Source organism: Protopterus annectens, chromosome 2.part0 (genome assembly GCF_019279795.1).
Source record: "Protopterus annectens isolate FY-2018-M chromosome 2.part0, PAN1.0, whole genome shotgun sequence".
Classification (NCBI taxonomy): Eukaryota; Metazoa; Chordata; order Ceratodontiformes; family Protopteridae; genus Protopterus; species Protopterus annectens.
In genome coordinates this window covers 1789266368-1789280103 of record NC_056728.1, presented here as the reverse complement: position 1 = coordinate 1789280103, position 13736 = coordinate 1789266368, and the positions used below count along the sequence as shown (strand labels likewise).

The 13736-nt window shown below is 45.8% G+C and overlaps 1 protein-coding gene across 1 annotated transcript in view; it reads right to left on the bottom strand.

Moving 5' to 3' along the window:
* Nucleotides 1-13736, bottom strand: part of RCC2 (regulator of chromosome condensation 2) — a 1536688-nt gene that overhangs the window by 1071235 nt on the left and 451717 nt on the right. The gene's annotated exons all lie outside the window — the stretch shown is intronic.

Below are 13736 nucleotides of genomic sequence, written 5' to 3'. Positions count from 1 at the left end.
TTTTGGCACAATGAGGTAAGTGTTGAGCGCTGACAGGTCGAGAATAGGCCTCCATTGGTTTTCTTTTCTTGGTACCAGGAATAATCTGGAGTAAAATCCTTGGCCTTGTTCTGTAGATGGTACTCTTTCTATAGCTTTCATTTGAAGAAGTTTGATGATTTGTCTTAAAGCCTCTGCCTTCTGGTTTGGTGGAAGGTTTGGCATTCCGCCCCTTTTTGGCAAAGTGTGGAAGTAAAACCTGCATCCTTTGTCTATTGTTTGCAATGTCCATGTATCCTTTGTAATGCAATGCCAGTTTCTGGAGAATAGAGCCAGCTTTCCGCCCAAGGGAGCTTCCAGTTGATCCCTGGTAGGCGGAATCAGAGTCAAGTCATTGGGTCTGTCCTGTGGTAGTGGTTGCAGTTGTTGCTGTGGCACTACCCCTCTGGTTGGCAGGCTGCCATTGACGGCCCCTGTAGGCACCTCTGGATTGACCTCTGCCTCTAGGGCGTCTGTTCCTGCCCCTCTGTGCTCTGGAGGTGTCTGGAAAGGACCAATTCTTTGTAGGCCAGTTTCTGCTGAACCTTGGAGGTTGGACCTGCAGGAATTCCTTTACTGTTTGCACAGATTTTGCTTTTTCTTCCACCTTCTTTAGAATCTCATGTGCAGGGGAGCCAAATAAACTTTGTTTCTCCATTGGAGCATCGAGGAGTTTAGCCTTGAAATGGTCTGGCAAAGATTGCTCCTTCAGCCAGGCATGCCTACGAATTACTGCCCCAGTCATAGCTGATCTAAATGAAGCCTCCAGTGCATCATAGCCACATTTAAAAAAAAATGATTACTGACCTGCTGAGAGTTGTGTACCAAATCCCGAAGGGATTTACGGTCTAAGGGTTCAGGAGAAGAAAGCTTCTTATTCAGCTCATCTAACAAAAATTCTTAGTACTGTATCATATGGAATTGACAGTTTAATGCCCTGGCAGAAAGAGTAGCAGATGTATATACCTTTTTTCCCCCCACCTCTCTAGTGCTCTAGACTCTCAGAGGGAAGGGGATTCTTGGCAGTAGCAGCTACAACCCCTTTAGGGCCCCGAGAAATAGTTTCTGGGTCTGCAGCATGGGCTTTATACAGGTGGAAATGAGAATCTGGGACCCTGTAATATCTGTCAGGTTTGGCAGGGGCCGGGGGAAGAGAATCAGGTGCAGCACTGACATTGCACACATCATCAATTACGGTCAGAACAGGAGGTATGGCTAAGGGCCTATGCTGGGGCAAATGTAAAAAGGTCCTTAATCTTTTTCTAGAATCAGAGAAATCCTGACCCTGCCATTGAAAGTGCTCCATCATGGAGTGTAAAGTCTCCCCAAAGGAAAATTCTTCTGGTGGGGAGGCGGAAGGAATAGAATCTTCTGCATCTGAATCCTCATAAGGAGAGTAGGCCCCATCCCGATGGTCTGACAAATCAGATCCATCCGAGGAGTAATCTGAGGAAAGAGGTTCAGAGGGATCTGTCCTGGGCCTTTTATCTGGAGGAGGTTGGGAGGCCCTGTCTGGGTGAGGTTGAGAACCCCTAATTAAGGAAATGAGGTCCTCAGCAAGACTGAGGATCTGAGAACTGGAGGAAGGCCTCTGGGAAAGTAGATTTGGCAGGCAAAGTTTCTGAAAGCTTGGCAGCTTTTGCCCTGGAGAAGGCCTTGATAGACATAGAAGCTGGAGGCCTAGCTGCCCCACGTGCAGGAGTAGAAATGTCCAAAGGTATGGTGTCGGACAATTCTTGAGCACTAGCTTCAGTAGGGAATTCTGAGACCGACTCGGCCGGGGCCCCTCTGGCCTCGGTGGCTGGAGGTATGGTTTCGGTAGTAGCAATAACAGAGGTGTTTCAGCCGAAACAGAGACACTCGCGGTAGGCCTAGCTGTGGTTTCAGCCGAAACCGCGGGCCGCGAGTGTCGGTCCTTTTCCTTGCGTTTTTTGGCCATATGCGAAGTCGGAGTCTCCGACGGCATTTTATAAGCAAAAGCGGTACCAAAAAATTCCTCTGCAAACTACGACAGACGTCTAAGAGTCCATCGGTTGAAGGAGGCACAGGCTAAACAAGCTGATACGTCGTGGTCTGGGCCTAAGCAAGGAAGGCAGTAAGAATGGAAATCCTTATGAGGTATTTGTTTCCCACAAGTTAAACAATTATTTACTTTGTCTGACATCGGCTGAGGCAAGAAAGAGTCCCCAACGGGGTACTTAAATTTTTCGAAGTCTTCGGTAGCGGAAATCTCTGGATCTGACCGACCGGCACTTGCGAACAGCTTCTGCTTCAGGCACTGCGCGGCAAGAAAGACTGAGGAAAATGGCGTCGGCTGATGCCTTTATACCCCAGAAGTTGTGAAGTCGGGGAAAGTGTGACATCAGCCGAGGCCAGACCCAGACTTTGGAATCCGGCCGACCGAAAGGCTGCCTGAGGCAGGACAACCCATATGTTATGACTGCAGATGCATCCTTGAAGGACATCTCAGAGACTCTCCTGGCTGAAGTCAAAGCCAGTAGGATAGCTGTCTTCCATGATAAATATTTAATATCAGATGTGGCAGCAGGCTCAAAAGGAGGCAGAGTGAGTTTTTCCAGAACATAGTTGAGGTCCCAGGCAGGCATAGGTGGTGTCCTAGGGGGCCTTAAATTCTTTGCTCCTCTGAGATATTGTGTCAGAAGTGGATGAGAAAAGACTGGAGGATCTGTACTGTAATGTGCAGAGATAGCAGAGGCATGTATTTTTCTGGAGAAGGATAAACCCTTATGTAGCATGTCTGTCAGGTAAAGACAAATCAGTGGGATATTAGGGATGAGGGGATCCGAATCCTGAGCATGCATCCAGGTGCAAAATCTCTTCCATTTACCTGCATACGATTTTCTAGTGCTAGGCCGTCTGGCTTCTAAGATGACATCCATGACCTGTTTGGGAAGGAAAGGATTAATCATAGACCCGGAATTCGCCAGGCTGCGAGTTTTGACATGAGAGTGCAGAACCTGGCTCTGGTGTTGGGACAAAAGATTTGGAATCTGAGGTAAAATCCAAGGAGGCTCCTGGGATAGATTCATCAGTGTTGAGTACCAAAATTGACGAGGCAAATTTGGGGCCAGTAAAATCATCGTCTTGGGCTTGTCCTGCTTGATCTTTAGTAACACCCGTGGAAGAGGTAGTGACGGAAAGGCATACCCCGAGAGGTTTCGCCAACTGAATGATAGTGCATCCACTTTCCATGCTAGCTTGTGAAATGTCCTTGTGCAAAAAAATCTATAACTGGTGGTTGAAGGGGGATGCAAATAGATCTATGTCCGGGCAGCCCCTGGCTTCTGTAATCTTGAATATTTGGGTGTCTAGCATCCACTCGTGTGGGTCTGACAGATTCCTGCTCAGGCTATCTGCCAGAATATTTTGTTTTCCTGAAAGGAACTGAGCTTGTAGATCCACCTTGCAAGCTAGAGCTGTGTTCCATAGAGTCACGGCTAGTCTGCAAAGGGGGTAGGAGTGTGAACCCCCTTGCTTGTTTATGTATCATATAACTGTGGTGTTGTCTGTCCGTATCAGTAGTTGTCCTGGTTGTAGAAGATCCCTGAAAGCCAAGAGGGCATTCTGTACAGCTAACATCTGTTAAATTGATATGTAGGTGCTTCTGATCCTCTGTCCAAAAACCTTGCATACCTTTTCCCTGCAAGTGTGCTCCCCATGCGTAATCCGAGGAGTCCGTGATTAACACTTGGCTGGCTGGAGGCAGACTGAAGGCTTTCCCTTTGTTGTGAAGACATGCCATGGTCCAACAATGGAATTCCTTTTGTAGGCAAGGCAAGACAGCAATCTGTGTGTCTAGACTGTGGCAATGTTGGGACCATACACTTTTTAGGTATCATTGTATTTCTCATATGTAGTCTTGCATTTGGTACGAGAAGGATGCAGGAGGCCATGTAACCCAAAGCCTGCAGGAATTTCCTTGCAGTTAGCAGAGTTATTGACGCCAAGGTTTTGAAAGTTGAAGCCAGCTGCAGTTGTTTTTCGGATGTCAGGAATGCCATCTGGGTTGTTGTGTTTAGAAGAGCACCCAGAAAAGTTATCTGTTGTGTGGGTGTCAAATTTGACTATGTTCACAGTGAATCCCAGGAACTTGAGTAGATTTTGAACAAATTCCAGGTGCTGGAGTAAGACATCCTTGCTGTCTGCTTGAATAAGGCAGTCATCCAGATAAGGGTAAATTTGAATTTCCTGGAGTCTGCAATAAGCCACTACTGGTGCCAGGCACTTGGTAAAGACCCTGGGCTCAGTAGACAAACCAAAGGGCAGCGCAGAGAATTGGTAATGTTTCGAGACGGCCTTGAACCTAAGGTATTTTCTGCACTCCTGTCTGATAGGGATGTGTAGATAAGCCTCCTTTAAATCCAATGTCACCATCCATGCATTTTTGCTCAACACTGGCAGGAGCTGCCGCAGAGTAAGCATCTTGAACTTTGGTATCTCCAGGAAGGCGTTTAAGACAGAGATCCAGGATGGGTCTCCATGAATTTTGCTTTCTGGGAACTAGGAAGAGCCTTGAGTAAAAGCCTTGCCCTGTCTCTGATTGTGGAGCTAGTTCTATGGCCCTTATAGCCATGAGGGATCCCACCTGGTTTAATGCTTCTGCCCATTGGTGTTTTGGTAGGTCTGGCCATCTGTTTGGTCTTGGCAAGGTATGAAAGTGGAATTTGTAACCTCTTGAAACTACATCCAGAACCCACTTGTCTTGGGTTATGCAAGTCTAATTTTGTTGAAAAAGAGAGTTTTCCTCCTAGAGGGGCTTCCAGGAGAGAAGTTCCTGGAGCCATGCAGGGGGAGTCATTGAGCCTGTGTTCTATAAGATTGAGGTCTGTCCTCTCCACCCCTGGGGGTGGAAGAACTCCACTGTCTAGATCTGTAAAAGGTCTGTGCTTGGGTCCTCCCTCTGGAGCGCCTATATCTACCCCTCTGAGGCCTGTCCGAGCTGGGAAAGGACCAATTTTTAGTTGGCCAATTTCTGCTAAATCTTGGGGGCTGAACTTGTAAGAAATCCTTAACTGTTTGCCTGGATTTTGCCTTATCCTCCATTTTCTTTATCACCTCTTCAGCCTTAGACCCAAACAAAACATTATGCTGAACAGGAGCATCCAGTAACTTTGCTTTCACTTGATCAGGTAAGTTTTGCTCCTTTAACCAAGCATGCCTTCTAATGACTGTGCTAGAGGCAGCCACCCTGCATGAAGCCTCCAAGGCATCAAAACCACAGTGTAAACCACGCTTCCCCACTTGTTCAGTTGCATGTATCAAATCGTGTAATTCCTTATCTACACATGCAGAAATGGTACCTAGCTTTTGTTTCATAAGACAGCAGAAATTGCTGATATTTTAGCATATGAAATTAACAATTTAAAGCCCCAATAGATAAAGTAGTAGAAGTGTACACTTTTTTGCCCCATCTCTCCAAAGCTCTAGAATCCTTATCTGTCGGAATAGGGTTTTTAGCAGAGGCGGCCTTAACCCCCTTAGGACCCTGAGAAATGGTTTCTGAATCAGCAGTAGGATTTTTGTAAAGGAACTGGTGTGAGTCAGGGACCCTGTAATATCTGTCGGGCTTAGCAGGGGCTGGAGGAAAGGAGTCACGAGTTAAATTAGCCTCAGAAAAGGCATCATCCACAATATCAAAAATAGGGGGAATAGGCAGGGGTCTATGTTGGGGAAGAAGGAAATCCCCAAGTCTTCTCTTAGATTCAGAGTACTCCTGTCCTTCCCAGTGAAAATGTTCCCTCATGTCATGTAAAGTTTCCCCAAAAGAAAAATCCTCAGGGGGAGAAGCTGATGGAATGGATTTATCAGCATCAGAATCCTCATAAGGAGGGAAAGTATATTCCTGTTCAGAGGAAGACACTGAAGAAATAGATGCCTGATCAGAAGATTCATAATCCAATTCTTGCCTTGGCCTTTTGTCTGGAGGGGGATGTGAACCCCTAATCATGGTTAGTAAGTCCTCTGCCATTTTAAGTAGCTGTTTCTGAGATTTGGGTCCCGGATCAGAAGAGGCCTGGGCTGGTGTCTTAGATTTAGGAGTCTTTGCCTTTGTCTTTGGCTTTGCCTTTATCAGAAGCTGTGTAGGCCTGAAAACCCCCTCGGAAGCCAGTACCTGCACAGCGGCTCCGGAATCATCTGAGGGAGCACTGTCCGAAGGTCCTGCAGCTGGAGTACTCAAAGGCCTAGTTGGCTCTTCGTGGGAGTCCATTTCGGCAATCTGTTCTGAAATGGCTGACTACAGGGGCTGCGAAAGCACCTCACTGACGGCCGAACCTGTAGCTGGCTCTGCTTGTAAAACGTAGTCTGATTTAGACCTCGGAGGCCTGTCCTTATCCTTGCGTCGTTTGTGAACTCCGGTAGTCGGAAGCGTGTCAGACTTTTATAATTAAATCGCCTGCCAAAGTAGTGAAAAGCAAAATCGTACCTCCACTTAATCGTATGTTGGTTAAATCTAGCACAAAATCGACAACTAGCTACATCGTGGTCAGGGCCTAAACAAGGAATACAGTAAGAATGGAAATCCTTAAGAGGTATTTGCTTCCCACAAGAAATGCAATTATTAACTTTTTCTGACATCAGACTGGAGCAAGAAAAAGTTTCCTCAACGGGGTACTTTTAGCTTTGAGAAGAAGTCTTCGGACTGAAGCATGAAAAAATATCAGGAGTCAGCCGACCGGCACTTGCGAACTGCTTTCACCACACGGCAAGAAAGACTGGAGAACATGGAGTCGGCTGGCAACTTTGTATTCCTAGCGCTCTGACGTCAGGGAGCATGACTGAACAGCCGACGCCGGACCCAGACTTTGGGATTCTGACTGACCAAGGACTGCCTGCCGGCAGGAAGAACCCTACAGTGATGACTGCAACAGTGAAACACTATGAACATCTGTTATTCCATGGGCTAGGCTCTTTGTGAATACTCAGAGCTGTGGATTCTGGCTGACCGAGGACTGCCTGCTGGCAGGAACAACCCTACAGTGATGACTGCAACAGTGAAACACTATGAAAGTACAGTTTTGTACCTACCATAAATGCAGATGTTCGAAGATCCACATTGCTGCAGTCCTTACATATGGGGTAGTCCGCTGTCCTTGGTCGGCCCGAATACCAAAGTATTAGGCTGACGTCGGTCATGAGCGCTCAGATCTGACATCAGAGCGTCAGGGTATAAAAGCGCATGACCGACGTCATATCCTCAGTCTTTTCTTGCCCCAGATGTCAGAAGGCCCTAAAAAGAAAGGCCACAGCCCAAAAACAGGATACCTCCCAAAAACATGCCCAACAACAACCATCACCCAAACCATATAACCATGCCAAACTACAGAGGGAAGGAGGAGGTAAATTGGACTGCAGCAATGTGGATCTTGAACATCTACATTTATGGTAGGTACAAAACTGTACTATGTTCTTCATCTCACATTGCTGCAGTCCTTACATATGGGTAGAATCCCAAAGCAGAGGTAAAGGGAGGATGGCAAAATCATAAAGCATTAGGGGCTGCTAAAATGCCCTGTAATATTGCAGTGGCAAATCCAGCCCTAGACTTAGAATAAAGAGGAAGGTGGTAATGCTTGGAAAAAGTATGTACTGAACTCCAAGTGGCTGCTTCCAAAATATCTTTGTAGCTACCCCCTTAGAAAGGCAGTAGAAGTGGCAGTAGCTCTAGTGGAATGAGGTCTGATTCCAGCGGGAATCTCCTTACCATGATGGGAATAACAGAAAGAAATACAAAACCCAATCCATTTAGAAATAGTTTGTTTTGAAACAGGTTTTCCCTGAGAACCCAAAGCAAAAGAAACAAACAACTGCTGAGACTGCCTGAACCCCTTGGTTCTGCTCAAATAATAACGTAACTGCCTGTGAATATCCAAAGTATGCAAAATCTTCTCCCCTTTATTTTGGGGGTTTGCATAAAAAGTAGGCAAATGAATAGTTTGGTTCAAAGCCACACTAGAAACCACTTTAGGCATAAAGGAAGGATTAGTACGCAAAGATACCCTATCCTTATGAAAAATCAGGAAAGGTTCCACTGCTATAAGGGCCTGTAATTCAGAAACCCTTCTTGCAGAGGTAATGGCCAACAAAAAAGCAGTCTTCCATGATAAATACATTAACTCGGCAGTAGCTGCAGGCTCAAAAGGTTGTAGAGTAAGCTTTTCCAACACAAAATTGAGATCCCAAGCAGGAGTAGGAGTCCTACGTGGGGGTCTTATGTTCTTTGCCCCTCTGAGAAACTGCTTAAACAAAGGATGGGAAAATAAAGGAGGGTCACAGTCATAGTGAGTAGAAATGGCTGCAGCATGAACCTTTATCGAGGAGAAAGACAAACCCTTGTCCAATAACTCGGTAAGATATTGAAGAGAAACACTTAAATCAGGCTTGGAAACTCAAAGTCCTTCGCTTTGCTCCAAAGAAAAAATCTCCTCCATTTATCAGCGTAAACTTTCCTTGTACTAGGCCTTCTGGCCTCCAAAATAACATTCAAAACTTGTTGTGGAAGCTGAGACCCTCCAGGGTCTAAAACAGAATATGCCAGGCTGTGAGATGCAGAGACTGAATCTTGACATTGAGGAAGTGATTGCCCTCGAGACAAAAGATGCGGAATCAAAGGCAGAGGCCATGGAGGCTCCTGTACCAAACTCCTCAGTAGTGGGTACCAGTGCTGTCGAGGCCAATCCGCGCTATCAGAATCATGGATGGCTTGTCTATTCTGGCCTTCAGGAGTACCTTGGGAATGAGAGGCAGAGGTGGAAAGGCATAGACATGAAGATTGCTCCAACTGAATGATAGAGCATCCACCTTCCAAGCTGTGGGATGAAACATTTTTGTGCAAAACTTTGGCAACTGGTAATTTAGTGGAGAAGCGAACAGATCTATGTCTGGAGTCCCCATAACACTGTCAACTTTTGAAACACATGAGGATCCAGTTTCCACTCGTGAGGATCCACAATTTGTCTGCTCAACACATCCGCTAAGGAGTTCTGTGCTCCTGGTAGAAACCTTGCCTGAAGATTGAGGTGTAAACAGAGCAGTCTCCCACAAAATCATCGCTTGCCTGCAAAGAGGGTACGAATGGGTTCCCCCTTGCTTGTTGATGTACCACATGACAGTAGTGTTGTCTGTTTGAATCAACACCTGTCCTGGGTGAAGTAAATCCTTGAAAGCCATCAATGCAAATTGGACTGCTAACATCTCCTTCAAGTTGATATGCAAATGTTGAAGTCTGACAGGCCACGTGTCTTGCACCCATTTTCCATTGAGGTGTGCTCCCCAAGCCTTGTCAGAGGCATCTGTCGTTAGAATCTGACTCGCCTCTGGTCGGGTCACAGAGAGTCCCTTGTTTAGGTGACATTCCTGAGCCCACCACAAAAATTCTTTCTGAATGCAAGGTATTATCTGAATGACAGTGTCTAGATCTTGGCAGTGTTGTGTCCATACATTTTTGAGATACCATTGAAGCTTCCTCATATGCAGTTTGGCATTGGGAAGCACCAGAATACAAGATGCCATGAACCCCAAGGCTTGAAGGACTGTCCTTGCAGTCAGCCTGGACTGTAGAGACATTTGATGGAAATAAAGAGAAAGACTTCTTTGTTTGTCCGGTGTCAAAAAGACCATCTGGGAAGCTGTATTCAAGTCTCACACCCAGAAAGCACATGTCCTGAGAGGGTACTAGACTGGACTTTGTTTCGTTCACAGAATACCCTAGGCATCTTAACACTACCATCACATACTGTAGAAGATGCAGAAGTTCGTCTTTGTGTTGTGCAAGAATCAGGCAATCGTCCAAATAAGGATAAATCTGTATTCCTCTTAACCTGAAAATGGCTATCACTGGAGCCAGAACCTTTGTGAACACTCTGGGCGCAGTAGATAAGCCAAAGGGCAATGCAGAGAACTGATAATGTAAATTTCCAGCCCGAAAACTCAGGTACCTCCTGCAACTGGGCCTGATAGGAACATGAAGATAAGCCTCTTTGAGATCCAGAGTTACCATCCAGTGATCTTTTCCCAACAGAGGTAAAAGCTGTTGTAACGTCAGCATTTTGAACTTTGGAATGTCCAGATAAGTGTTGAGGATAGACAAATCCAAAATTGGTCTCCACGTGTTCCCTTTCTTTGGTACTAGAAACAGGCGAGAATAAAATCCTAGTCCCACTTCTGACAGAGGAACTGGCTGTATAGCTCCTATTTGAAGAAGTAAAGAAATCTGCTTGTGAGCCTCTATCCTTTGGCGAGGAGGAACGTCTGGCATGCCTTTGAAAGGAGGCAATGTATGGAAATGGAACTTGTAGCCTCGGTTTATAATGTCCAATACCCATTTGTCCTGGGTGACTAAAAGCCAGTTTTGCTTGAACAGTGCTAACTTTCCTCCCAAAGGAGCTGCCAGGGAAGAAGAATCTGGCAGCTGAAAATGCAGGTCATTGAGCCTGTTTACGAAAGGACTGGCCCCTGCTCTCACCTGCAGATTGTGCAGGTGAACTCCAAGTTCTAGGCCTGAATGTACTGTGAGCTCTGCCCCTGCCACGTCTAGATCTACCCCTAGACTGAGAATCAGAAGGGTAGGTCCACCCCTTAGTAGGCCAATTTCTACTAAACTTTGGAGGTTGCACCTGCAAAAAATCTTTAACAGCCTGCATGGACTTAGCCTTGTCTTCCATTTTCTTCAAAACAGACTCCACAGGGGGACCAAACAAAACTTCAGACTGTAAAGGGGCATCAAGAATTCTAGTTTTAACATGCTCGGACAAATTCTGATCCTTAAGCCAGGCGTGCCTACGAAGAACTGAACCAGTGGCAGCCACCCTAGAAGAGGCCTGTACAGCATCAAAACCACACTGCAAAGAATGCTTACCCACCTGTTCAGAGACATGTACTAAATCCTGCAATTCTTTACACTCTATGCCCTCTGCCAAAGCATCCACTTTAGATTTTAGCTGAGAAAGGAGGAAATTCTGATATTTCAACATATGAAACTGGCAATTTAAAGCCCTCATTGCTAAAGTAGAAGAGGTATACACCTTCTTACCCCATCTATCCAAAGCTCTAGCTTCCTTATCTAGAGGAACCGGATTCTTTACAACAGAAGCTCTAACACCCTTAGGCCCCTGACTAATAGTTTCTGGGTCCGCCCTAGGACTCTTATACAGATATTTATGAGCCTCAGGCACCCTGTAATACCTGTCCGGTTTAACTGGCAGGAGGCAAAGAATCTGGGTTAAGGAAGCCTCGAGAAAACATCTTGAACAACATCCAAAACAGGAGGTATAGCCAAGGGTCTATGCTGTGGTAAAAACAAGAATTCCCTAAGCCTCTTCCGTGAATCAGAGAAATCCTGTCCTTCCCACTTAAAATGTTCCCTCATGGAATGCAGAGTTTCTGAAAATGAAAAATCCTCTGGAGGAGAAGCAGAAGGAGTGGAATCCTCTGCATCAGAATCAGAATAAGGGGGGAAAATCTTGAATATCTTCAGCAGAAGAGTCTGAGTCATCTGAGGCCTGATCCAAACTTTCCAACTCTGGCTCCACCCTGGGCCTCTTATCAGGAGGGGGCATAGAACCTCTAATTAAAGTAATCAAATCTTCTGCCATTTTAAGCATGTGCTTTTTAGGCACAGACCCTGAAGTACCTGGAGGGACACCAGAGGAAGGCAAAACAGACCTGCCCTTAGAAGAAGCCTTAGAAATAGTAGCAGAAGGCCTAACCACCTTAGGCATAGAAGGAGAACAGTAACCTGAGAGGCCCCTTCAGCTTGACCAGACTCCTGTGAGGCCACATCGAGCAAAATCAAAGTTTCCGCGGAGACTCAACAGAAACTTCAGCCGGAGCCAGCAGGTCTACTGTAGTTTCTGCAGGTCCGGCGTCCGAACGGACGAATCAACCTGTCTAGGTTTCAAGGATTTGTCTTTGCGCTTCTTCAGGAAGCGGCGTCGGAGGATCCGACGGCATATTATAATTACACCGCTTACCAAAGACTAACCTAGCACAATCTAACCTTCTTTTATAGTGCGCTTATTAAACCTAGCACAAAACAGACACCCGACTACGCCGTGGTCCGTCCCAAACAAGGAATGCAAAGAGTGATAATCCCTATGCGGTATCTGTTTCCCACAAGAAATACAATTATTCACTTTTTCTGACATCTGGAATTAACTGAGGCAAGAAAAACAAAAATATTCCCAACGGGTACTTAGCCAACTTGGTTTGGTCTGAAACTCAGAATACGAAAATTTCAGAACGCCGAACGGCACTTGCAACGCTGCTTCTGCATCGGACCATGCGGCAAAAAAGACTGAGGATATGACGTCGGTCATGCGCTTTTATACCCTGACGCTCTGATGTCAGATCTGAGCGCCCATGACCGACGTCAGCCTAACACTTTGGTATTCGGGCCGACCGAGGACAGCGGACTACCCCATATGTAAGGACTGCAGCAATGTGAGATGAAGAACATCGGTTATTCCATGGGCTAGGCTCTTTGTGAATACTCAGAGCTGTGGATTCTGGCTGACCGAGGACTGCCTGCCGGCAGGAAGAACCCTACAGTGATGACTGCAACAGTGAAACACTATGAACATCGGTTATTCCATGGGCTAGGCTCTTTGTGAATACTCAGAGCTGTGGATAAATCAGAAAGGGTTGTTCTTTCAGCTTTTCCCGGTTAGGGGTCGCCACAGCGAAACTCCGGTCCGCTAATGATTGGCAGTAGATTCCTACGGTGCCAAGGTGCCAGCCCGACGCCCAACCTTCAACAACAGCACGCCTAATAGACAAAATTGACAATGTGAGGAGACAGAACTAGTCGCCAGGCAAATTAATAACCTATCAGGAAAAACACCTTTGTCCATGTACCCCAAAGACACTGGATCTATTTTTAGAGTTAGCATTTGATTGCAAAGGAAAAGATTGAGGTCCTGCATCTGGCACTGAGAAGACAAGGAAGAATGCAGGTAGTCATTCTCAAGGTGCAACTGTCCCCCATTTTCTGAACAGATCCTTGTATTTTGCCAACGTTAATACCCCCTGCCACCTCTTATTTGTGCCTCATTTGCCATAAATAGGAGCAGACTAGACATTTTTGAACGGACTTAAAGATTTGACTTGCAATGCAATAAACTTGCACATATGGCCATGGTAATTAAACTCTAAAATCCAAAGTAGCTGAAGAGAAAATTCTATTCTCAAATCTATTCACCTTACCATCCTTATCCCCTGGAGAAAGATCAGCACTCATTAAAACCCTACTGCTAGCTGACGCAGTGGGATAAATTGTTTCAAGATCAGACCAAAGGTGAAAAAAGAATTAGTTAGCCTGAGAAAGTTTATAAAGCCCCTATTTCCTTTTTAAAGACTGAAGACAGGGAACCTAGATTATTGCAGTCAGAACCAAAGACATCATTTAAGGCTGGCAAACTAGGAAGAGAAGTAACATGAGGGACCCTCCACTTGTTCCAACAAAAATACATCATTCAGCCTGGAAACAGTGCTCAGATAAGGATTTTTGAATTCCAGGACCAAATGCCCGAAGTAAACTCCTGACTAACGTAAGAATATCTTCATGTACCATAATAGTCTCCTTCAATGAATATAACACTCCCTAAGGTCCAGGTAGTTGCTGTCCAGCCTGCCAGAATGGCACATCATTAGCATCATCAAAATGACCGATTTAATTAACTTCATTCCAAGCTCAGTTTCAT